Source organism: Pristiophorus japonicus, chromosome 1, assembly GCF_044704955.1.
Source record: "Pristiophorus japonicus isolate sPriJap1 chromosome 1, sPriJap1.hap1, whole genome shotgun sequence".
Classification (NCBI taxonomy): Eukaryota; Metazoa; Chordata; class Chondrichthyes; family Pristiophoridae; genus Pristiophorus; species Pristiophorus japonicus.
The window spans coordinates 112,912,396-112,937,536 of record NC_091977.1 but is presented as its reverse complement, the minus strand read 5'-3'; positions in this window follow the sequence as shown (position 1 = coordinate 112,937,536).

The following is a 25,141-nucleotide window of genomic DNA, read 5'->3' as shown; positions in this document are numbered from 1 at the left end:
CCCCTTTGCAATAAAGGGCAGGATTCCATTGGCCTTCCTGATCACTTGCTGTACCTGCATATTATCCTTTTGTGTTTCATGCACAAGTACCCCCATGTCCCGCTGTACTACAGCACTTTGCAATCTTTCTCCATTTAAATAATAACTTGCTCTTTGATTTTTTTCTGCCAAAGTGCATGACTTCACACTTTCCAACATTATACTCCATCTGCCAAATTTTTGCCCACTCACTTAGCCTGTCTATGTCCTTTTGCAGATTTTTTGTGTCCTCCTCACACATTGCTTTTCCTCCCATCTTTGCATCGGCAGCAAATTTGGCTACATTACACTCAGTCCCTTTCAAGTCATTAATATAGATTGTAAATAGTTGGGGTCCCAGCACTGATCCCTGCGGTACCCCACTAGTTACTGGTTGCCAACTAGAGAATGAACCATTTATCTTGACTCTCTGTTTTCTGTTAGTTAGCCAATCCTCTCTCCATGCTAATATATTACCCCCAACCCATGAACTTTCATCTTGTGCAGTAACCTTTTATGCGGCACCTTGTCAAATGCCTTCTGGAAGTCCAAATACACCACATCCACTGGTTCCCTTTTATCCACCCTGTTCGTTACATCCTCAAAGAATTCCAGCAAATTTGTCAAACATGACTTCCCCTTCATAAATCTGCCTGACCGAATTTTGCTTTTCCAAATGTCCGAATACTGCTTCTTTAATAATGGATTCCAACATTTTCCCAACCACAGATGTTCGTCTAACTAGTCTATAGTTTCCTGCTTTTTGTCTGCCTCCTTTTTTTAATTAGGGGCATTACATTTGCAGTTTTCGAATCTGCTGGGACCTCCCCAGAATCCAGGGAATTTTGGTAAATTACAACCAATACATCCACAATCCCTGCCGCTACCTCTCTTAAGACCCTAGGATGCAAGCCATCATCCAGGGGATTTATCTCCTTTAGTCCCATTAGCTTACTGAGTACCACCTCCTTAGTGATTGTGATTGTGTTAAGTTCCTCCCCCCCATTACCCCTGGACTATCCACTGTCGGAATATTGTTAGTGTCCTTTACCGTAAAGACGGATACAAAATATTTGTTCAGAGTTTCTGCCATCTCCATGTTCCCCATTACTAATTCCTCGGTCTCGTCCGCTAAGGGAACAACATTTACTTTAGCCATTCTTTTCCTTTTTATATACCTATAGAAACCTATAAAAAGCCATGATCTTATTGAATGGCGGAGCAGGCTCAAGGGGCCAAATGGCCTCCTCCTGCTCCTATTTCTTATGTTCTTATGTTCTTATGCCATGAGTTGCAATGCACCATGATTTGCCAGCACATTTGTGCCATTCTGCCATTAGCCTTACCAAAGCCAATAATCCATTTTTGCTACTCAGTCCTCCATTGTTGTCAATGGTGATCGTAATTTGCTGGATTCACACCTGTATTCATGCTATGTTACATTGAAAAATAATGGCATGGGTGACTTGGTAATGATGTGATTGATGGCTAACACATTACATTCATCCTGGAAGGTCAACAAAGAGACCATTAAAGTCTGGAAATTGTTCTGAGATTTTTTTTTTTCGAAATCTCTCAATTTTGCCACCCAGTGCACTCTTAGTGTCTGACTGCAATTTCTTTCAGGGCCCACCTATTTCTACCTCTAAGGAAGGTGAAAGCTTTGTAGTGGCCTATCCATTTGTTGTGTATGCAATAACTGTTAGACTGAGTACTGCTTAACTTCAAGAGGTATGACCTTGGCTCTGCTTTATTAAGGCCCAAAGTGATTAATATAAAATGACTGGCCTTTTATACTTGGGCTGCACACACGTGCGTACAGCCCAATGGCCTCCAACAGTGACACCATCTAGTAGCTAGTAATCCCAAAAGTACATACATGACAATATCCCCATCTGAGATATTAACACAGTCTTTTACAAATTGAGACGGTCCAGTGTTTTACGCTCCCGGGTTGACCGTCTCAGTTCAACTCCAGCCTTGGGTGAGTGTTCAGACTGGTGGCTGGTTGGCTGACCTGGTGGGAGTGGCAATGGCCATGTCAGGGATTGAAGGTCCATTTTCAATGAACATGTCAGTGATTGAAAGTCCCGATTCACTGATGACCACTGAGTCCTCTGATGACTGGGGGTAGGTTGGTTGGTCATCGATTGTCTCTTCCTCCGACTATTCTAGTTCGTCTGTGTGTCGCAGCTTTGTCTGATCCATATGTTTCCTGCATGTTTGCCCATTTTTGAGCTTGACAATAAATACTCTTTTGCCATCCTTGGCCATGACAGTACCAGCAATCCACTTGGGACCCTGACCATAATTCAGAATAAATACAGGATCATTTACAGAAATATTGCGTGACACAGCTGCATGATCGTGATACCCTTGCTGACTTTGTTTTCTATGTTCAACATGATTATTCAAGTTAGAGTGTACAAGAGACAGCTTGGTCTTAAGACCTCTCTTCATCATTAGTTCATCAGGCGAGACCCCAGTAAGTATGTGTGGTCTTGTCCTGCAACTAAGCAGTATGCATGACAGGCGGGTCTGCAGTGACCCTTGGCTTACTCACTTCATACTCTGCTTTATGATTTGGATGGCCACGACCACAGACTCAGCGGTGATTTCACTGGTGCTTTGCTGAGCTGCATGTAAGTGTTGCACTGATGCACACATGATTCCAGCTCAGAGTCAATTCCCGGCCACCAAACATGAGATCAGGCGATGGCTTTCATCATTACAATGCCGGAATATGTGCTATGTAGCTCACGTACAAATTTCTCTCTCCCTTTCTTGGGCATAACAACACGATTGCCCCACAGTATAGAGTCCGACTGAATAGACAGTTCACCTTTGCAACGAATGTAAGGTTTGGTCTCCTCGCACATTTGCTTGGGTATGGCAGACCAATCACCTTTCAAGATGCAACTCTTCACCACCGATAAAATCGGGTCCTGGCTGGTCCAGGTCTTAACTTGTTGAGCCATGACAGGGGTTCCTTCACTCTCAAAAGCATCCATAACTAATAATAGGTGGCGTTTCCACCTCCGGTGTGGGCAAAGCAGACGGCTCAAAGCATCGGCACAATTCTCGATGCCAGGTCTGTGGCGATTGACATAATCATAAGCGGATAATGTCAGTGCCCACCTCTGGATACGGGATGAAGCATTGGTATTGATATCTTTGTTTTCAGAGAACAGTGAAATGAGCAGCTTGTGATCTGTCTCCAGTTCAAACCAAAGAACAAACAGGTACTAATGCATCTTTTTAACCCCATACATACAGGCTAGTGCTTCTTTCTCTACCATGCTGTAGGCTCTTTCTGCTTTAGACAAACTTTTTGAAGCATACGCGACTGGTTAAAGTTTACCCTACTCATTAGTTTTTTGGAGTACACACCAATTCCATATGCTGAAGCATCACAGACCAATACTAAATGTTTACATGGGTCATGATGTACCAGCAGCTTGTTAGAGCAAAGCAGATTAGTGGCTTTCTCAAAAGCTCTGTCTTGAGATGCACCCCACACCCAGTTGTCGCCTTTTCTTAGCAGCCTGTGCAGTGGTTCTAATAAGGTGCTCAATTTAGGTAGGAAGATACGAAGTAGTTGAGTAGACCCAGGAACGAACGCAGCTCCATCACATTCTGCGGCTTGGGTGCATTCTTGATGGCCTTGGTTTTCGCGTCCGTGGGCCTGATGCCGTCAGCAGCAGTTTTGCTCCCCAGGAATTCGACCTCTGGTGTCATGAAGATGCACTTTGAGCATTTCAGTCTGAATCCCACTTTGTCCAGACAATGTAGAACCTCTTCCAGGTTGTTCGGGTATTCTTTGAAGTCACCACCTGTGATCAGGGTGTCATCTTGGAACACGACGGTTCTGGAAACAGACTTCAGTAGACACTGCATGTTCCTCTGAAATATTGCTGCAGCCGAGGGAATTCCAAAAGGGCACCTGTGATAAATAACATTCCTTTATGCGTGTTAATCTCATAAGTCTTTTCGATGTCTCAACCAGCTACTATGTCATGTAGGCTGACGTCAAGTCCAGTTTGGTGAACGACTTCCCCCCGCTACCATTGCAAACAGGTCATCAGTCTTCGGTAACGGGTACTGATCCTGTTTCAAGACCCTGTTGATCGTAGCCTTGTAGTCTCCACAGATTCAGACTGTGTCATCACTTTTCAGCACAGGAACAATGAGGCTGGCCCATTACTTAAATTCAACCAGGGGAGGTGGGACCAGTACAAACCGGACGGTCTGCACCTGGGCAGGACCAGAACCAATGTCCTAGGGGGAGTGTTTGCTAGTGCTGTTGGGGAGGAGTTAAACTAATATGGCAGGGGGATGGGAACCAATGCAGGGAGACAGAGAGAAACAAAAAGGAGACAAAAGCAAAAGACAGAAAGCAGATGAGTAAAAGTGGAGGGCAGAGAAACCCAAGACAAAAAACAAAAAGGGCCACTGAATATAAAGGGGCTGCAGGAGGGGTCAAAACTAAAAATCATGGTTTAAAAACTAGGATTAAAACACTCTACCTAAACGCACGCAGCATACGAAATAAAGTAAATGAGTTGACGGCACAAATCATTACAAATGGGTATGATTTGATGGCCATTACAGAAACATGGTTGCAGGGTGGCCAAGACTGGGACTTAAACATACAGGGGTATCTGACGATTCGGAAAGATAGACAAGAAGGGAAAGGAGGTGGGGTAGCTCTGTTAATAAAGGATGATATCAGGGCAGTTGTGAGAGATGATATTGGCTGTAATGAACAAAATGTTGAATCATTGTGGGTGGAGATTAGAGATAGTAAGGGGAAAAAGTCACTGGTGGGCGTAGTTTATAGGCTCCCAAATAATAACTTCACGGTGGAGCGGGCAATAATCAAGGGAATAATGGAGGCATGTGAAAAATGAACGGCAGTAGTCATGGGGAATTTTAACCTACATATCGATTGGTCAACTCAAATCGCACGGGGTAGCCTGGAGGAGGAATTCATAGAATGCATACGGGATTGTTTCTTAGAACAGTATGTTACAGAACCTACAAGGGAGAAAGGTATCTTAGATCTGGTCCTGTGTAATGAGACAGGAATAATAAACGATCTCCTCGTAAAAGATCCTCTCGGAATGAGTGATCACAGTATGGTTGAATTTGTAATATAGATTGAGGGTGAGGAAGTTGTGTCAGAAACGAGCGCACTATGCTTAAACAAAGGGGACTACAGTGGGATGAGGGTAGAGTTGGCTAAAGTAGACTGGAAACACAGACTAAACGGTGGCACAATTGAGGAAAAGTGGAGGACTTTTAAGGAGCTCTTTCATAGTGCACAACAAAAATATATTCCAGTGAAAAAGAAGGGTGGTAAGAGAAGAGATAACCAGCCGTGGATAACCAAGGAAATAAAGGAGAGTATCAAATCAAAGACCAATGCGTATAAGGTGGCCAAGGTTAGTGGGTAACTAGAAGATTGGGAAAATTTTAAACAACAGCAAAGAATGACTAAAAAAGCAATAAAGAAAGGAAAGATAGATTACGAAGGTAAACTTGGGCAAAACATAAAAACAGATAGTGAAAGCTTTTACAGATATATAAAATGGAAAAGAGTGACTAAAGTAAATGTTGGTCCCTTAGAAGATGAGAAGGGGGATTTAATAATGGGAAATGTGGAAATGGCTGAGACTTTAAACAATTATTTTGCTTCGGTCTTCACAGTGGAAGAAACAAAAACCATGCCAAAAATTGCTGGTCATAGGAATGTTGGAAGGGAGGACCTTGAGACAATCACTATCACTAGGGGGGTAGTGTTGGACAGGCTAATGGGACTCAAGGTAGACAAGTCTCCTGGTCCTGATGAAATGCATCCCAGGGTATTAAAAGAGATGGCGGAAGTTATAGCAGATGCAATCGTTATAATCTACCAAAATTCTCTGCACTCTGGGGAGGTACCAGCGGATTGGAAAGCAGCTAATATAACGTCTCTGTTTAAAAAAGGGGGCAGACAAAAGGCAGGTAACTATAGGTCCGGTTAGTTTAACATCTGTAGTGGGGAAAATGCTTGAAACTATCATTAAGGAAGAAATAGCGGGACATCTCGATAGGAATAATGCAATCGAGCAGACGCAGCATGAAGGGGAAATCATGTTTAACTAATTTACTGGAATTCTTTGAGGATATAATGAGCATGGTGGATAGAGGTGTACCAATGGATGTGGTGTATTTAGATTTCCAAAAGGCATTCGATAAGGTGCCACACAAAAAGTTACTGCAGAAGATAAAGGTACGCGGAGTCAGAGGAAATGTATTAGCATGTATAGAGAATTGGCTGGCGAACAGAAAGCAGAGTCGGGATAAATGGGTCCTTTTCGGGTTGGAAATCGGTGGTTAGTGGTGTGCCACAGGGATCGGTGCTGGGACCACAACTGCTTACATTATACATAGATGACCTGGAAGAGGGGACAGAGTGTAGTGTAACAACATTTGCAGATGACACCAAGATTAGTGGGAAAGCGGGTTGTGTAGAGGACACAGAGAGGCTGCAAAGAGATTTAGATAGGTTAAGCGAATGGGCGAAGGTTTGGCAGATGGAATACAATGTCGGAAAGTGTGAGGTCATCCACCTTGGGAAAAAAAAACAGTAAAAGGGAATATTATTTGAATGGGGAGAAATTACAACATGCTGAGGTGCAGAGGGACCTGGGGGTCCTTGTGCATGAATCCCAAAAAGTTAGTTTGCAGGTGCAGCAAGTAATCAGGAAGGCGAATGGAATGTTGGCCTTCATTGCGAGAGGGATGGAGTACAAAAGCAGGGAGGTCTTGCTGCAACTGTATAGGGTATTGGTAAGGCCGCACCTGGAGTACTGCATGCAGTTTTGGTCACCTTACTTAAGGAAGGATATACTGGCTTTGGAGGGGGTACAGAGACGATTCACTAGGCTGATTCCGGAGATGAGGGGGTTACCTTATGATGATAGATTGAGCAGACTGGGTCTTTACTCGTTGGAATTCAGAAGGATGAAAGGTGATCTTATAGAAACATTTAAAATAATGAAAGGGATAGACAAGGTAGAGGCAGAGAGGTTGTTTCCACTGGTCGGGGAGACTAGAACTAGGGGGCACAGCCTCAAAATACGGGGGAGCCAATTTAAAACCGAGTTGAGAAGGAATTTCTTCTCCCAGAGAGTTGTGAATCTGTCGAATTCTCTGCCCAAGGAAGCAGTTGAGGCTAGCTCATTGAATGTATTCAAGTCACAGGTAGATAGATTTTTAACCAATAAGGGAATTAAGGGTTACGGGGAGCGGGCGGGTAAGTGGAGCTGAGTCCACGGCCAGATCAGCCATGATCTTATTGAATGGTGGAGCAGGCTCGAGGGGCTAGATGGCCTACTCCTGTTCCTAATTCTTATGTTCTTATGTTCTTATGTACTTATATGATCATTTCATGCTGGAGTCTGTCCAGTTCGATTTCGACCTTCTCCCTCATCACATACGGAAATGCCTGGGCTTTATGATGGACAGGTCTTGTATCCGAGTCCACATGGATCTGCACCTTGGCTCCCGTGAAGTTGCCAATGCCTGGTTTGAACAGCGAGGGGAACTTACTCAGTACTTGGGCACATATATCTTTCTCCGACGACAACGCCTTGATGTCGTTCCAATCGCATCTGATTTTTTCAAGCCAGTTCCTGCCGAACAGCGTTGGGCCATTGCCTGGGATAATCCATAGTTCTTTGGTGTACGTGCGCAACTTGGCATTAACTGTGTTATGTATGCAACACTTTGTAACCAGCATTCTACCACCACCAGAGGGAGCATCTGTTGGAGTCACAAGGGATCCCAGCATCCCTTGGGAGCACTGTATATAAGCAGGCCTCCCATGCTGTGCCAGCACTCTGGAGTCAGAATAAAGAGACTAAGGTCACACTTACTCAAGTCTACTGTAGTCAGTCACATTGCTTATTTGAGACATAACAACTGGCGATGAGTAATAGATAATGAACCATCGCGCGAAAATGCAGAGAACTGTTGGTATCCTGGAGAAATTCTCAAAAGTTGACGATTGGGAAGCATTCGTGGAGCGACTCGACTAATACTTCGTGGCCAATGAGCTGGAAGGGAATGAGAACCTGCCAAAGGGCGATCCTCCTCACCGCCTGCAGTGCAACAACCTATGGCCTCATGAAGAATCTTTTTGTTCCGGTGAAACCCACAACCAAATCATATGTAGAACTGTGTACGCTGGTTCGGGAGCACCTAAATCCGAAGAAGAGCATTCTGATGGCAAGGTATCGATTTTATACATGTCAATGGTCTGAAGGCCAGGAAGTGGCGAGCTACATCGCCGAACTAAGGCGCCTTGCAGGACATTGCGAATTCGGTGGATTCCTGGAGTAAATGCTAAGAGACTTTTGTGTGCTTGGCATTGGCCATGAGGTTATCCTTCGCAAATTATTGACTGTTGAAACACCAAACCTGAGTAAAGCCATAATGATAGCCCAGGCATTTATGTCCACCAGCGATAACACCTTACAAATTTTGCAGCATAAAGATGCATCGGCAAGTACTGTACACAAAGTAACGTCGCTTTCAGGCAGGAATGCATATGGCAGAACATACACGCCTGCAGCGGCACAACCTCAGATGACTCAGAGTCCACTATCAAGTGTGAATGGGAGGCAATTAACACCTTGTTGGCGCTGCAGAGGTGATCATCGAGCCCATCAATGCCGCTTCAAACACTATGTGTGCAAAGGCTGTGGAACAATGGGACACCTCCAGCGAATGTGCAGATGAGCTGCAAACCCTGCAAACCACCATGTTGCAGAGGAAGACTGATCCATGGCAGATCAAACTGAACTAGAGACTCATACCGAGGAGGCAGAAGTGTACGGGGTACACACCTTCACCACCAAATGTCCACCGATCATGTTAAAAGTTGAACTGAACGGAATTCCAGTATCCATGAATTGGACATGGGTGCGAGTCAGTCTATGATGTGCAAAAAGGCCTTCGAGAGGCTGTGGTGCAACAAGGCACACAGGCCCAAGCTGAGGCCCATTCATACCAAGCTGAGAACTTACACTAAAGAACTGATCCCTGTAATTGGCAGTGTAGCAGTAAAAATCTCCTATGATGGAGCGGTGCACGAACTCCCAATATAGATTGTACCAGGAGATGGCCCCACGCTGTTCGGCAGAAGCTGGCTGGGAAAAATCCGCTGGAACTGGGACAACAACTGAACGCTTTCGTCCATCGATGACGCCTCATGTGCCCAGGTTTTGAGCAAGTTCCCGTCGTTGTTTGAGCCAGGCATCGGAAATTTCTCAGGGGCGAAGGTGCAGATCCATTTGGTTCCCGGTACACAACCCATCCACCACAAGGCATGTGGTGCGATACGTGATGCGAGAAAAAGTAGAGATTGAGCTGGACAGGCTGCAGCGAGAGGGCATCATCACGCCGGTTGAGTTCAATGAGTTGGGCCAGTCCGATTGACCCGGTTCTCAAGGGCGATGGCATGGTCATAATTTGTGGGGAAATTCACGATTAGCCGTTTTTCGCTGTAGGACCAGTACCCGCTACTCAAGGCAGACGACTTATTTGCGACGCTGGCTGGAGGGAAGACGTTCACCAAGTTGGACCTGACCTCGGCCTACATGACGCAGGAGCTGGCGGAATCTTCGAAAGGCCTCACCTGCATCAACACGCACAAAGGTCTGTTCATCTACAATAGATGCCCATTTGGGATTCAATTGGCCACGGCTATTTTTCAAAGGAACATGGAGAGTTTGCTAAAGTCGGTTCCGCGCACAGTGGTTTTCCAAGACGACATATTGATCACAGGTCGGGACACCATCGAACATTGCAGAGCCTGGAAGAGGCTCTAAGGCTGCTAGATTGTGTGGGACTCAGGTTGAAACGCTTGAAGTGTGTTTTCCTGGCACCAGAGGTCGAGTTCTTAGGGAGAAGAATCACGGTAGATGGCATCAGACCCACCGACGCCAAGATAGAGGCAATCAAGAACGCGCTGAGACCACAGAACGTGACGGAGCTGCAGTCGTTCCTGGGATCCTCAATTATTTTGGTAATTTCCTACCCGGGTTAAGCACCTTGCTAGAACCTCTGCATTTGCAACACAAGGGAGATGACTGGGTATGGAGGAAATCACAAGGGACTGCTTTTGGAAAAGCCAGATATCTGTTATGTTCCAACAAACTGCTTGTTCTGTATGACCCATGTAAAGGTTTAGTGCTAGCTTGCGATGTGTCTTCCTACGGGGTCGGGTGTGTGTTACAACAAACAAACAAATCGGGAACATTGCAACCGGTCACTTATGCATCCAGAAGTTTGTCCAAGGCCAAAAGGGCCTACAGCATGATTGAAAAAGAAGCTCTGGCATGCGTTTACCAGGTGAAAAAAATGCATCAGTATCTGTTTGGGCTTAAGTTCGAGTTAGAAACTAACCATAAGCCGCTCATATTGCTATTCTCAAAGAGCAAAGGTATTAATACCAATGCCTCTGCTCGCATCCAATGATGGGCACTCATGCTATCTGCATATAACTATGTAATTGGCCACAGACCAGGCACAGAGAACTGCGCTGATGCTCTCAGTCGGCTACCATTGCCCACCATCGGGGTGGAAATGGCACAGCCTGCAGACTTGCTCTTGGTGATGGATGCATTTGAAAACTAAAAGTCACCCGTTACGGCCTGCCAGATTGGGACCTGGACCAGGCAGGATCCTTTACTGTCCCTTGTAAAAAAACTGTCCTCCATGAGAGCTGGTGCATGAAGAGATCAAGCCTTTCCAGCAACACAAAGACGAAATGCCCATACAGGCGGACAGTCTTTTGTGGGGTAATCGCGTGGTTTTGCCAAAGAAAGGCAGGGAAATGTTCATACGCGACATACACAGTACCCACCCAGGCATAGTAATGATGAAAGCTATAGCCAGATCCCATGTGTGGTGGCCCAGCATCGACTCAGATTTGGAGTCCTGCATGCGCCAATGCAAAACTTGCTCTGAACTGAGCAATGCACCCATGGAGGCACCGCTAAGTTTGTGGTCATGACCCTCCAAACCGTGGTCTAGGATCCACGTTGACTTCGCTGGCCCGTTTCTGGGCAAACTGTTTTTGATTGTTGTGGATGCTTACACAAAATGGATTGAGTGTGTAATAATGTCTGTAAGCACGTCCACTGCCACCATCGAAAACCTACGAGCCATGTTTGCCATGCACGGCCTGCCTAATGTCCTTGTCAGCGACAATGGGCCGTGCTTCACCAGCGCTGAATTCAACAAATTCATGAGCCGCAATGGGATCAAGCACATCACATCAGCCCCGTTCAAGCCTGCATCTAACGGCCATGCAGAACGGGCAGTCAAACCATCAAGCAAAGCTTGAAACGCGTGTCGGAAAGCTCCCTGCAAACCCACCTGTCCCGAGTCCTGCTCAGCTACTGCACAAGACCTCACTCGCTCACCGGGGTTCCCCTGCCGAGCTGCTCATGAAAAAGGCATTCAAAACAAGGCTCTCTCTCGTCCACCCTGATCTCCATGATCACGTTGAGGGCAGGCGACATCAACAAAGCATGTACCATGATCGTGCAAATTTGTCACGCGATATTGAAGTCAATGACCCTGTTTTTGTACTCAACTATGGACATGGTCCCAAATGGCTTGCTAGCACTGTCGTAGCCAAAGAAGGGAGTAGGTTGATTGAGGTCAAACTTGCAAATGGACAAACTTGCAGGAAGCATTTGGACCAAACCAAATTGCGATTCACAGACAGCCACGAGCAACCTGATGAGGACACCACCAACTTCGACCCTCCAACACACACATAAGTGGCAACCGACATCACGGTTGACCACGAAGCTGAACTCATCATCCCCAGCAGCCCAGCAAGGCCAGCTGTGCAGCAGCCCAGCGAAGGCCCAACCAACTCACCTGCACCTGTATTTGTACCGAGGTGATCGACTAGGGAGCGGAAAGCCCCAGATCGTCTCACCCTGTAAATAAGTGTGCTATTGACTTTTGGGGGGAGTGATGTTATGTATGCAAAACTATGTAACTAGCATGCTACCGCCACCAGAGGGCGTATCTGTTAGCGTCCCAAGAGATCCCAGCATCACTTGGGAGCACTGTATATGAGCAGGCCTCCCACGCTGTGTCAGCACTCTGGATTCAGAATAAAGATACTAAGGTCACACTTACTCAAGTCTACATTACTCAGTCACATTGCCTTATTTGAGACATAACAGACTGGACTCAGCCTGGGCCTCACAGCCTTAGTATCCCACAGCTTGTCGAATGCCCTCTAGCTCATTATCGATTGATTCGCCACCGTGTCCAATTCCATTGATACCGGCACCCCATTAAATTTCACGTTGATCATTATTGGTTTGCTCTTAGTTAGGAACGAGAACAGTCCGTACACTTCCTCCTCTGGTATCTCGGATTGCGCTAGTCTGACCATCATCCTCCACGTGGTGTGTCGTAGAACGCTTGCTCATTTGCGGACACTTGCGCTGGAGATCCCCACTCTCAGACAGCTTTTGCAACTATATTGCTTAAATCGGCACTGCTGGTGCCGGTGATTTTCCCCACAACACCAACACGGAGAAATCGGATGCATTCCCGCTGGCGGACTTTGGGCAGCCACAGGTTTCGCATACACAGTCAGGTAGGCCCTGTCATGTGCCACTCTGCCGAACGCCGAATCAATCATATTTACAGTACTTGTCAAGTTTTGATATCTGCTTTAGACTTCTATCCGTCGTCATGCATGACTGAGCAATCGTGATGGCCCTGTTCAAGTCCAACGTCTTCACCGCCAGTAGTTTACGCAGGATCACCTTGTGGTTCTTGCCGATTACAAAGAAGCCCCGCAGCATGTCTGCCAATACTGGCCCGAACTTACAGGGTCCCACTAGACATCTCAGGTCGACAATGAATTCTGCCAAATTCTGGCCCTCTGAGCGAACATGCGTGTAACATCTGTATCTCGAGATGATGATGCCTTCGTCTGGCTTAAGGTGGTCCTGTATCAGTGTACACAATTCTTCATACGTCTTCTCTGTTGGACTAGCAGACAGGAGTAGATTCTTTATCAGATCATAAATTTTTGGACCGCAAACCGTGAGGAACATCGCCTGGCGCCGATCTGTGTCGCCGACCTCCTCCATTTTGTTGGCCATGAAGAACTGGCTCAAACGGCTCAAAAAGTCTGCCCAATCTTCTTCCTCAAATCACTCCAACAATCCAATTGTGCTCATTTTTGCATGCAAAGGTTCTTTTTGCCTCGTCACCAAATGTTGTGTATGCAATAACTGTTAGACTGAGTACCGTTTAACTCCAAGAGGTACGACCTTGGTTCTGCTTTATTAAGGCCCAAGGTGACTAATATACAAAATGGCTGGCCTTTTATACTTGGGCACCACACACATGCGTGCAGCCCAATGGCCTCCAACAGTGACGCCATCTAGTGGCTAGTGATCCCAAAAGTACATACATGACACCATTGGTACCCCCTTGTTCCTGATTATTATAAATGGCCCGGTGGAGAAACAGACAATGGGCACAGAGCTTGAGGCACTCGGCTGAAGACTGAACCAATCTTGCCCCCGCGCCCCCCCCCCTCCCCACACACTCACACACACACACACACACACACACACACACACACACACATACAGAGACACACACAGAGAATACAGGGAACGGATATCATTTGAGGCACTTTCACAGGATCTTTGCATGCACTTCAGCAAGGAAGCGATTGCCCATCTATTTGAGATGCTCCATGAAGATCTAAAGTCACAGTCCACCTCCCGCATTGACTTTTCCATGACAATGAAGGTGATGATGGCCCTCAATGTCTATGGCACCAGTGTCTTCTAGTCAGGCAGAGTCAACATGGTTTTAAGAAAGGGAAGGCATGCTTGACAAATCTGTAAGAGTATTTTGAAGATGTAACTAGTAGGATGGATAAGAGGGAACCAATGGATGTGATGTATTTGGATTTTCAAAAAACATTCGATAAGGTGCCACACAAGAGGTTATTACACAAAATTAGGACTCATTGGATTGGGGGTAATATATTAGCATGGATTGTGGATTGGTGAACAGACAGAAAACAGAGAGTAAGAATAACCAAAACTTTTTCGGGTTAGCAGGCTGTACCTAGAGGTGTACTGCAAGGATCAGTGCTTGGGCCTCAACTATTTAAAGTCTATATTAATTACTTAGATGAAGGAACTGAGTGTAACGTATCCAAGTTTGCTGCTGATACAATTTCAGATGGGAATATAAGCTGTGAGGAGGACACAAAGGGGCCAAGTTTCGGCCTGAGTTGCTCCTGTTTTTTTGGAGCAACTGGTTTAGAATGGAGTATCTTAGAAATTTGAATTCTCGGCATTTAGTTTGCTCCACTTCAAGTCAGTTAGAACAGTTTCACTTTGGAACAGAATTTTTTTTTCAAAAGGGGGCGTGTCCAGCCACTTACGCCTGTTTTCAAAGTTTAGTCAGTGAAAACTTACTCCAAACTAACTTAGAATGGAGTAAGTGAAGATTTTTGTCCGTTTGAAAAAACCTTGTCTACACTTTAGAAAATCAGGCGTCGGTTACAAATTAGGCGTAGGGAATGGGGGGAGGGCTAGAGTTTAAAGGGAAGTTTACAAACATTAAACACTTCAGTTTTACAAATAAAGAGCCATCATCAATAATAAATGATAAATACATCAATAAATCAACCAATAAATCAATCAAAAAAAATTAATAAAAAATAAAAAAAATGTTAAAAAATCAATAAATAAAACATTTTCTACTTACCGACTGCAGCACCGGGAGTCCTCCAACAGCGTTCTGGGATGGTCCTCCCAGTGTGTCTCTGTCAGTGTCTCTATCTGTCTGTCTGTGTGTGCGTGTGTCTCTCACTCTCTGTCTGTCAGTGTCTGTGTTTCTGACAGCGAGGGGAGGGGTGAAGGTGGGTGGGGGGGAGGGGGAGAAGGGGGTGGGGGGGGAGGGGGAGAGGGGGGGAGGTGGAGAAGGGGAGGAGAAGGGGGGAGAGAAGGGGGGAGAGGGGGAGAGAAGGGAGAGAGGATGTAGGGAGGGAGGAAGGGAGGGAAGGAAGGAAAGAGGAGGGAGGGAAGGAGAGAGGAGGAGGGAGGGAGGGAAGGAGAGAGGAGGAGGGAGGGAAGGAGATGAGGGAGGGAGGGAAGGAGAGAGGAGGGAGGGAGGAGGGAGAGAGGAGGGAGGGATGGAAGGAGAGAGGAGGGAGGGAAGGAGAGGAGGGAGGGAGGGAAGGAGAGAGGAGGAGGGAGGGAGGGAGGAAGGGAAGGAGAGGAGGGAGGGAGGGAAGGAGAGAGGAGGGAGGGAGGGAAGGAGGGAGAGAGGAGGGAGGGAGAGGGGAGGGAGGAGGGAGGGAAGGAAGGAGAGAGGAGGGAGGGAAGGAAGGAGAGAGGAGGGAGGGAAGGAGGGAGGGAGGGAAGGAAGGAGAGAGGAGGGAGGGAGGGGGAAGGAGAGAGGAGGGAGGGAGGGGGGAAGGAGAGAGGAGGGAGGGAGGGGGTAGAGGAGGGAGGGAGGGAAGGAGAGAGGAGGGAGGGGGGAAAGGAGAGAGGAGGAGGGAGGGAGGGAGGAAGGGAAGGAGAGAGGCGGGAGGGAAGGAGGCGGGAGGGAGGGAAGGAGAGAGGAGGGAGGGAGGGAAGGAGGGAGGGAGGAGGGAGAGAGGAGGGAGGAGGGAGAGAGGAGGGAGGGGGAGGGAAGGAAGGAGAGAGGAGGGAGGGAAGGAAGGAGGGAGGGAGGGAAGGAAGGAGAGAGGAGGGAGGGAGGGGGGAAGGAGAGAGGAGGGAGGGAGGGGGGAAGGAGAGAGGAGGGAGGAAGGGGGGGAAGGAGGGAGGGAGGGGGAAGGAGAGAGGAGGGAGGGAGGGAAGGAGAAAGGGCATGGAAGGGAGAGAAGGAGGCTGAACGGCCGGGCCCAAGACCTCGGGCTGGATTTACAGGTAGGTGGCGTCGGGTCTCGGGGGGGTCGCGGAGGTCCGGGGGGGGGGAAGAGTCACGGAGGTCGGGGGGGGGAGCGCGGAGGGAGAGTCGCGGAGGTCCGGGGGGGGAGGGGAGCGAGAGAGTCGCGGAGGTCCGGGGGGGGAGGGGAGAGACAGCGTCGCGGAGGTCCGGGTGTGGGAGAGGTGGGGGAGCAGAGGTCGGGTCGCCGGGGGGGGGGGGGGGGGGGGAAGGGAGCGGGGGTCGGGTCGGGTGGGAGGAGCCTTATTCACGCAGCCCCAGTGGCCATTCGGCCAGGGCTTAGGGCTGCGTGCTTCGGGCCCCTCCCACAGCTTTGGGCGCCTGGAGCTACTGCACCTGCGCGCCCACTGTAGCGCGCACATGCAGAAGTCCCGGCACTGTTTTCAGCGCAGGGACTTGGCTCCGCCCCCACAGCTCGTGCTGCGCTGCGCCCAGCTCCAGAGGGCCTGCAGGGAGCCGCAGAATAGGTACATTTTTTTTAGGCGCACTTTCTGGTGCGAAAAACAGGCGTCCAGGTCCAGGCTGCGCCGTTTTAGGCGCGGTTCGAAACTTGGGCCCAAAGATGCAAAGAGAAATAGACAGGTTACTGAGTGGCCAAGAACATGGCAAATGGAATACAATGTGGGGAAGTGTGATGTTATCCACTTAGGTAGGGAAAACAAAAAAGCAAAATATTTTTTGAATGGTGAGAGATTGGGAAATGTTGGCATTCAGTGGGACCTGGGTGTCTTTGTACTTGAATCACAGAAAGTTAACATGCAGGTAGGAAATTAGGAATTAGCAAGCAATTAGGAAAGCAAATGCTATGTTACAAAGAGATTAGAGTATAAGAGTAAAGGGGGCTGAAATTGCCCCTTTCCCCTGTTAACACCGGAAAGCAGCAGCCACGCTGCAAAGTGCAATGGCCGCCATTATCAAAATTCCGCTCCTGTGATATCCCGGCGGTAACCCGTTCACCATCCGACCTCTCTGCTGCTGCCGATCTGTGCTAATTGCATCATCACAGTATTCACTGCAGATCTACCCCTCGCACCCCCGATGGCACAATTCCACCGTGAAAATCTTCAGCCCGCCCGGCGGTGCCAAAACAAGTTTTTTCCCGGTGGTCCAGTGAGGCTGTGGCCTTCTGCAATGGCAGCACAGCTCCCCTTAAAGGGGCGGATGCACTGCCGCTGCCACCATGTTTTTTTTTTGTGTCAGCTGACTGCCATGTCGGTCTGACAATTATGCCCCCGGGGTTGGCCGGGCTGCCAACAGGCAGCCTGACAACCTTTCTTGGGTGCCAAGCTGCTGGCCTAGCCAAAATCCTCCCTGGTGGCCCAATGGGCTGAAGTTTTAAAATCACGAAGGCTCTCCCCTTTAAGTGATGATGTCATTGTGGCATCCACTCTGCATCCCCCAACTTCCGCCCCTCAGGTGTTGTCACCACCGCGTATCTGTCCCCATTAAGAGCGACTTCTGGATCCGATTTAAAAAAAACAAAGAGCGGAATTTCGATCAAGAGGCGACCTCAACCACCGCTGCAGTAAAAACACACAAAATGGGGTGGGAGCGCCCCGTTTCGGGCGGGGGGCAATTTTGGCCCCAAGAAGTCTTACTACAACTATACAGGGCATTGATGATGCCACACCTTGTCTCCTTACCTAAGGAAAGACATACTTGCCTTAGAGGAAGTGCAACTAGACTGTTCACTAGGCTGGTCCCTGGGATGAGGGGGTTGCCATATGAGGAGAGATTAAGTAGACTAGGCCTATATTGCCTAGAGTTTGGAATATGAAAGGTGATCTTAATGAAACATATAAAATTCTTAAGGGGCTTAACAGGATTAATGTTGAGAAAATGTTTTCCCTGGCTGGGGAATCTAAAACACGGGGTCACAGTCTCAGGATCAGGGGTCGGCCATTTAGGACTGAGATGAGAAGAAATTTCTTCACTCAAAGGGTTGTGAATCTTTGGAATTATCTACCCCAGAGAACTGTGGATGCTCAGTTGTTGAGTATATTCAAGACAGAAGTCGATAAATTTTGGGGAATTAAGGGACCCCAGCTATTTACAATATACATTAATAATTTAAATGGCAGGAATTGAATGTAATAGCTTCAAGTTTGCAGATGACACTAATCTGGGTGGCAGTGTGAGCTGTGAGGAGGATGCTAAGAGGCTGAAGGGTGACTTGGACAGGTTAGGTGAGTGGGCAAATGCATGGCAGATACGGTATAATGTACATAAATGTGAAGTTATCCACTTTGGTTGCAAAAACAGGAAGGCAGATTATTATCTAAATGGTGACAGATTAGTAAAAGGGGAGGTGCAACGAGACCTGGGTGTCATGGTACATCAGTCATTGAAAATTGGCATGCAGGTACAACAGGCAGTGAAGAAGGCAAATGGCATGTTGGCCTTCATAGCGAGAGGATTTGAGTATAGGAGCAGGGAGGTCTTACTGCAGTTTTGTACAGGGCCTCGGTGAGGTCACACCTTGAATATTGTGCACAGTTTTGGTCTCCTAATCTGAGGAAGGACATTCTTGCTATTGAGGGAGTGCAGCGAAGGTTCACCAGACTGATTCCCGGGATGACAGGACTGACATATGAAGAAAGACTGGATCGACTGGGCTTATATTCAATGGAAGTTAGAAGAATGAGAGGGGATCTTATAGAAACATATAAAATTCTGATGGGATTGGACAGGTTAGATGCAGGAAGAATGTTCCCGATGTTGGAGAAGTCCAGAACCAGGGGTTACAGTCTAAGGATAAGGGGTAAGCCATTTCGGACCAAGATGAGGAGAAACTTCTTCACTCAGAGAATTGTGAACCTGTGGAATTCTCTACCACAGAAAGTTGCTGAGGCCAATTCATTAGTTATTTTCAAAAGGGACTGAGATGTGGCCCTTATGGCTAAAGGGATCAAGGGGTATGGAGAGAAAGCAGGAATGGGGTGCTGAAGTTGCATTATCAGCCATGATCATATTGAATGGCGGAGCCGGCTCAAAGGGCCGGATGGCCTACTGCTGCTCCTATTTCTTATGTTCTTATGTAGGTACTGGAGACCTCAATATGCTGTGAGGACCTGCATTCAACAGCTGAGAGATGCCTGCTTCCATAGGGTGTTCAATGTCATTAAATTGGCATGTCCCCAGTGCAGCAAAGAGACTGGCTTATCTACTCACACAGGATTGCTGGCTTCCCCAGGGTGCAGGACACTATCGGTGAAACCCATGTGCTGTTGAAGGCTCCAGTCGAGTCACTTTTATGAACAGGAATGATTATCACAGCTAAATCTGCTAAATGTCTGCGATGTCCAACTGAGGATTCTGTAAACTCAGAGCACTGGGGCGATGTGCAGGCACTTGAGATTACTTTTTACAGCCTTTCAAAAAGTTTTTTGTAACTGTAATTAACTCTTGAAAGTTGATGTAAGTTGTTTTCAGAAGTTGCAGCTTCCTTATTCCAGTGCCAAACCTTATGGCGTCTGTTCCCAGCTATTTATAGTGACATGTGGTTGGTCTCTGGGGTAATCCATTGGCTGCGCCATCCACGAGGTCTCTGATTTGTCATTGCACTCGCCACGCCACAGATGGATCGATGATCCAGCAAATGACGGTGTAAATATAGATCGATAAGAACACAAAAGTCCAAATAATGGCATGCACCACCAAAGACTCAGTTCCAGCAAATTCAGACTCATTTTAAACAAAAAGGAAAAAAAAGGTTTTGTATGGTTAAGAGTTCTGTAACCTTGCATCTAATTAAAAATAGCCCTTGAAAGCAGAAACCGCAGTGACAGCACGAAAGTCTGGATATTGTGCCAAGTATTCATTTAATGGATTATTGAGCTATTGCACAAAATGTATGCTCGCACTCTAGCACACGAAATGCAGCCAGCCAGAACATTGTGGTAGGAAGTATCGGACGCAAAATATGCCTGTGGCCTACTTGCCCGGTTTTTCTGAACACCTTGCAGCTGTCTGCACTTACACGACTAAGACAGCTGATTGTATGGATGAGTTATCCATATCTTTGTTGTACGTGTTTCTAAATGTTTGTTCATAATTTCATGTACAAATGAAAAACCGCATCGCATCAAAATGACAGCTTTATTATAACTACATGGTAAATGTTCATCTTCAGTGCTCCCGACCCAGAACTTTGAATGCTAATAGCACATATTCGAAAATCAGATGCCAGCTGCCAATGATTTTCTGTCCATTTAAATGAATGGATGGAAAACCATGGGTAGCGCTTACCTTATTTTTCGATACATGCTCCTGTCATGTGTAGCTCTGCACTCGGATTTCTGGAGATTTAAGTTTATCCCCAAGTAATGGAGTCTGCATATAACAAAATAACAAACAAACACTACTTTTTCATTTATTTTACTGAGCACAGATAAAATGCTTGCTATCATGTTGATATGAAAAAAGGCATAAACATCCTGCACCATAATTGTTTTTAAAGTTTTACGGCTAATTTAGCAAATCTTATATTAGCTCCATCCATTCTCATGGAACTACCTGGGGAAATGTGTACAAGTATGTCTTGCATTTCCTTGGTTCTATTTTTTTGACTGTTTGACTGTTTTGTATAACAGTGACTTGAAATACTGGGAAATTTGATTCATAACTATGTATTTTTACACAATTGTATAATTAGCTAATCAGCACCAAATGCAAATTGTAACTACATATACTATTCTGGGGGAAGAATTGTGTTTTAATTAGCAGATGGCCACTGAGTTAGAGAGAAACACAGAAAGTAACAAAGATTACCAGCTGAGCTTCATGCTTACCTGAGGCTGTTTCCCGAAAAGTAAACTGCGTTCCTCTTTGTTCTGAGAAGTGTTGGATAGTCATTACATTTTACTCCTTTATTTTGTGCCAAATTATATTTGCAAATGAATGATTTTAACCCTCAAGAGGGTGCATAGTTTCAAGAATGATTTTAAAATAAGATTTCTACAGTAGCCCTTTGATGTTTTTTCATGTTAATGCTTGATGGTGCTCATTTAATTAATATAACAGCACACTCAAACTCCAGCAATAGTGAGCCTGGCATGAAAGATCTGTTCCTAGGCTGAAAAATAATTGTAAAGAGAAATATTACTAAAAATCAAATACTTACAAAGAAGTATAATGTATCTTATATAATATATAATATAAAAACAGAAAGTGCTGGAAATACTCAGCAGCATCTCTGGAGAGAAAAACAGAGTTAACGTTTCAGGTCGATGACCTTACATCGCTAACTTTTTCCAGTTCTGATGAAACAGGTTTAAGTAAGTGCAGAAGCAGGGAAAGAGGGAAGCAGAGGATAGAACAAAAGGGAAGGTCTGTGATAGGGTGGTATGCAGGAGAGATTAAGGGGCCGAAATTGCCTCTTCCAATAAGGCCTCTGGCCATTTGAAAGCGGCGGCCACGGGTCGGTGGGGAATGGCCGCCGAGTCTCCGCGGAGGGGCCGCCATTTTGGAAATTGCCCTTCCTCAGTTTTGGAGCGGTGTACAGGACCACTTTCCCACTGCAGCATGCGCCGACCCCTTACCGACTGGCGGGGACCCCTTCGCAAAATTGCCCTCGGGAAATTGCCCCTTTCTCAGAATTGCTCCAAGGGAGCGGCTGGCAGCTTTTGCTGTTGGTACACTCTTTATGGTTTGGCAGTGCACCCGCCCTTAAAGGGGAGGGCACACTGCCGCGGCCGCATTGTTATTTTTTTTTTTGTCGGCCAACTGCCAGTTCAGGACAACAATTATGGCTGCGGGTTCAGCCGGGCCACCAACAGGCAGCCTGACATCCCCCCCGCCTGATGGCTCAGTGTTTGCCACTAAAGTGGCTGCAGAGTTCGCAGCGGCTCTCCCCTTTAACTGTAGACGAGAGAGGTTGTGACATAAAGCGCGATGACGTCATCAGCGCGGCGCTGATGACTGACACTGTCGATATTCTGGCCTGTCCCCACTTCTGCCAAGCTAGTGACGGCCACCCCACCTTGCCCCCACTTCTGTCCCCATGATGAGGCCACTTCTGCCCCGCTCAGAGAAAATCCCCAAAGTACTGAATTTCGATGGTTAGGCCACCCCAATGCATTGGGGCGGCCAGAACACATAGAAAACGGTAGGTGCACCTCGATTCCGGTGGTGGGCGATGTCGGCCCCTAAATGACAAAAGGGATTATGCAAGGAAAAAGGGGATGGTAATGGGACAAGTAAAGAAACAAAAGATGGGTCTAGAGGAGCTGTAAATGACAATAATAGAATCATTACCAGCAGCTGCTGTACGAAAAAATCGGGGCAGTGGTTACGATCTGAAATTGATGAACTCAGTGTTGAGTACTGAAGGCTGTAAAGTGCCGAATCGAAAGATGAGCTGCTGTTCTTCGATCTTCCGTTGAGCTTCATTGGAACAATGTTAGATTCCAAAGGATAGAGAGACCAGAGTAGGAGTCGGATGGAGAATTAAAATGACATGTGATCGGAAGCTCAGGGTCTTGCTTTCGGACTGAATGGAGGTGTTCCGTAAAGCAATCACCCAATCTGCGTTTGGTCTTGCCAATGTAGAGGAGCGAATACTAAACGGACTGCAGCAGTTCAAGAAGGCGGTTCATCACCACCTTCTCAAGGACAACTAGGGATGGGCAATAAATGCTGGTCTTGCCAGCGCAACCATGAACAAATTTAAAAAATAGTATACTAAATTGAAAGAAATACAAATAAATCGTTGTTTCACCTGGAGGAAGTATTTGGGGCTCTGGATGGTGTAAAAGGACAAAGTAAAAGGCAGATGTTGCATCTTTTGCACTTGCACCGGAAGGTGCCGTGGGAAGGGGTGTAGGTGTTGGAGGTGATTGAAGAGTAGACCAGGTTGTCACAGAGGGAGCGGTCCCTTCGGAACGATGATAGGGGAGGGGAAGATGCGTTTGGTCGTGGCATCATGCTGGAGGTGGTGGAAATGGCGGAGGATGATCCATTGACTGTGGAGGCTGGTGGGGTGGAAGATGAGGACAAGGGGAACCCTATCGTGGTTCTGGGAAGGAAGGGGATAAGTGCGGGAATCGAACCAACAGGGTCGAGGGCCCTGTCAGCCATAATGGAGGGGAATCTTCGGCTGAGGAAAATGGAAGACATTGGAAGCATTAATATGGACAATGGTATCATCAAAACAAATGTGATGGAGACAGAGAAACTGGGATAATGGAATAGAGTTCTTACATCAAGCGGGGTGGGAGGAAATTTAATCAAGGTTGCGGTCAATGAGCTTATAGTAGATATTGGTCGACAGTCTATCCCCAGAAATGGACATAGAGAAGTCGAGGAAGGGAAGAGTCGGAGTTGGATCATGTGAAGGTGAGGGAGGGGTGGAAATTGGAAGCAAAGATGTATCTTATAGTTTCACTCTGTCTATTTTTGGTGATTTATTTTATTTTTCATTATTTTTATTGAATGCTGATCCTGTCATAGTTGAACTGGTTTGATGATACAGTAAATCGAACCTTACGAGGAATTCAACTATTCATAAGATACAAATAAATGCTCAATATGTGGCATTGAAAATAGCCTGTACATGTCATTTTTCAAAATGTTGTTTAAGGAATTTGGCTTCTAATGTATAATGACATGATATTATATGGAAATATTTTCCTATCTGGGTCACCCTCCCCCCCAAAAAGAAATTCTTTAGAAACTTGTAATCTATTTGAAGTCCCTTAAGTAACATTCATCAGAAGAAAGTTACGCCTCAATAATAAAGTAGATAATAGGTATAGAGATGTTTGATATGTATAGTGCGATAAGTTGACATTGTAAACCATGAAAATAAAAGTTGAGTACTTTGTGAATATCATCATAATCATCAAAGTACCTTACAGCCTTGAAGCTCACAGCTTTGTACTTATTATTGTAATATTATACTACACAGGCAGACTGAGTCGCAGTGGTTTTGTTGAATTGGATAATTCTGAAACCAGCACTTTTGCCTTTGACTATGTAAATTGCATCATTGCCATCATATGGATGTAAATTGCACTGTGTTAACATGTTCATAGGAAATATCTCTGTCCACAATGTTAATGTCAATGCAGATTTTATGTGAACAGCTTACCATAATTTTTCATCGTTAATACTGCCCCATAGTCTTTTTTATCTCTTGGGTAAATGAGCACTATGCAGCCCAGTTTCAAACTGAGCTTCTCACCATGCCACGTCACCAGATCATACGACAGAAACTCTACCATAGATTATCCAGCAGTCTTCTACAATGGTAAATCCCCACAAGTAAAGCTATAATTTTATCTAAATCTTTAAAAAAAAACTTGAACTCATAAAATCTGTCCTGTGTTTTTAAATAAAACACCCAATGGTATTTAGTGGTCGACTGAAAAAAAAGCCAAAGAATTAGGCAGGCCTGCATAACTCATCCTCTGGGCTTGTGAATTATGCACCCATCACTCCGTGGCTTATTTTCTTGGTAAACCACCAAGCCTTATTATTGATCCTAACTAAGCAGTAATTTCTTGGTCAAAAATCAGGGTCACAGGACCTTGTAAGTAAGCTGATATGTTGCTAGGGGACTCAAACCAAAATGATTTAATACCATACACTCATACTAGAAGCTCTAATGCTGAGCCAATGTATCATATTGAGATGTTCATGATTGAGAAAACTTAGTTCTATAATAAAAAAGAAAGATTAGAATTTATATAGCACCTATCACAACCTCAGGATGTCCTAAAGCACTTTACAGCCAATGAAGTACTTTTGAAGTGTAACCACAGTTGTAATGTAGAAAATGCAATATCCAATTTGCGCATAGCAAGGTCCTACAAACAGCAAAGAGATACTGACCAGATATTCTGTCTTAGTGATATCGGTTAAGGGAGGGAGAGGGCCTTGTAATGGCTGCCCCACCCTCCAATTTACCTGCTGAAGTCCTCGATTTAACAACTCCAAGGACTCTAACAAATGTCGACTTAGATTTGTTGTGATTTGGAATCTACTGCTCCTTTTAATGAGTCTCTTGTTGTACGGCTGTCTTGTTCTTTTCACTTCGTTGCTTTAAACGTCGAATTACACACACACTCAGTTGTAGTAAATGGCAGGATCAGGTCTTTTATTCAGACAT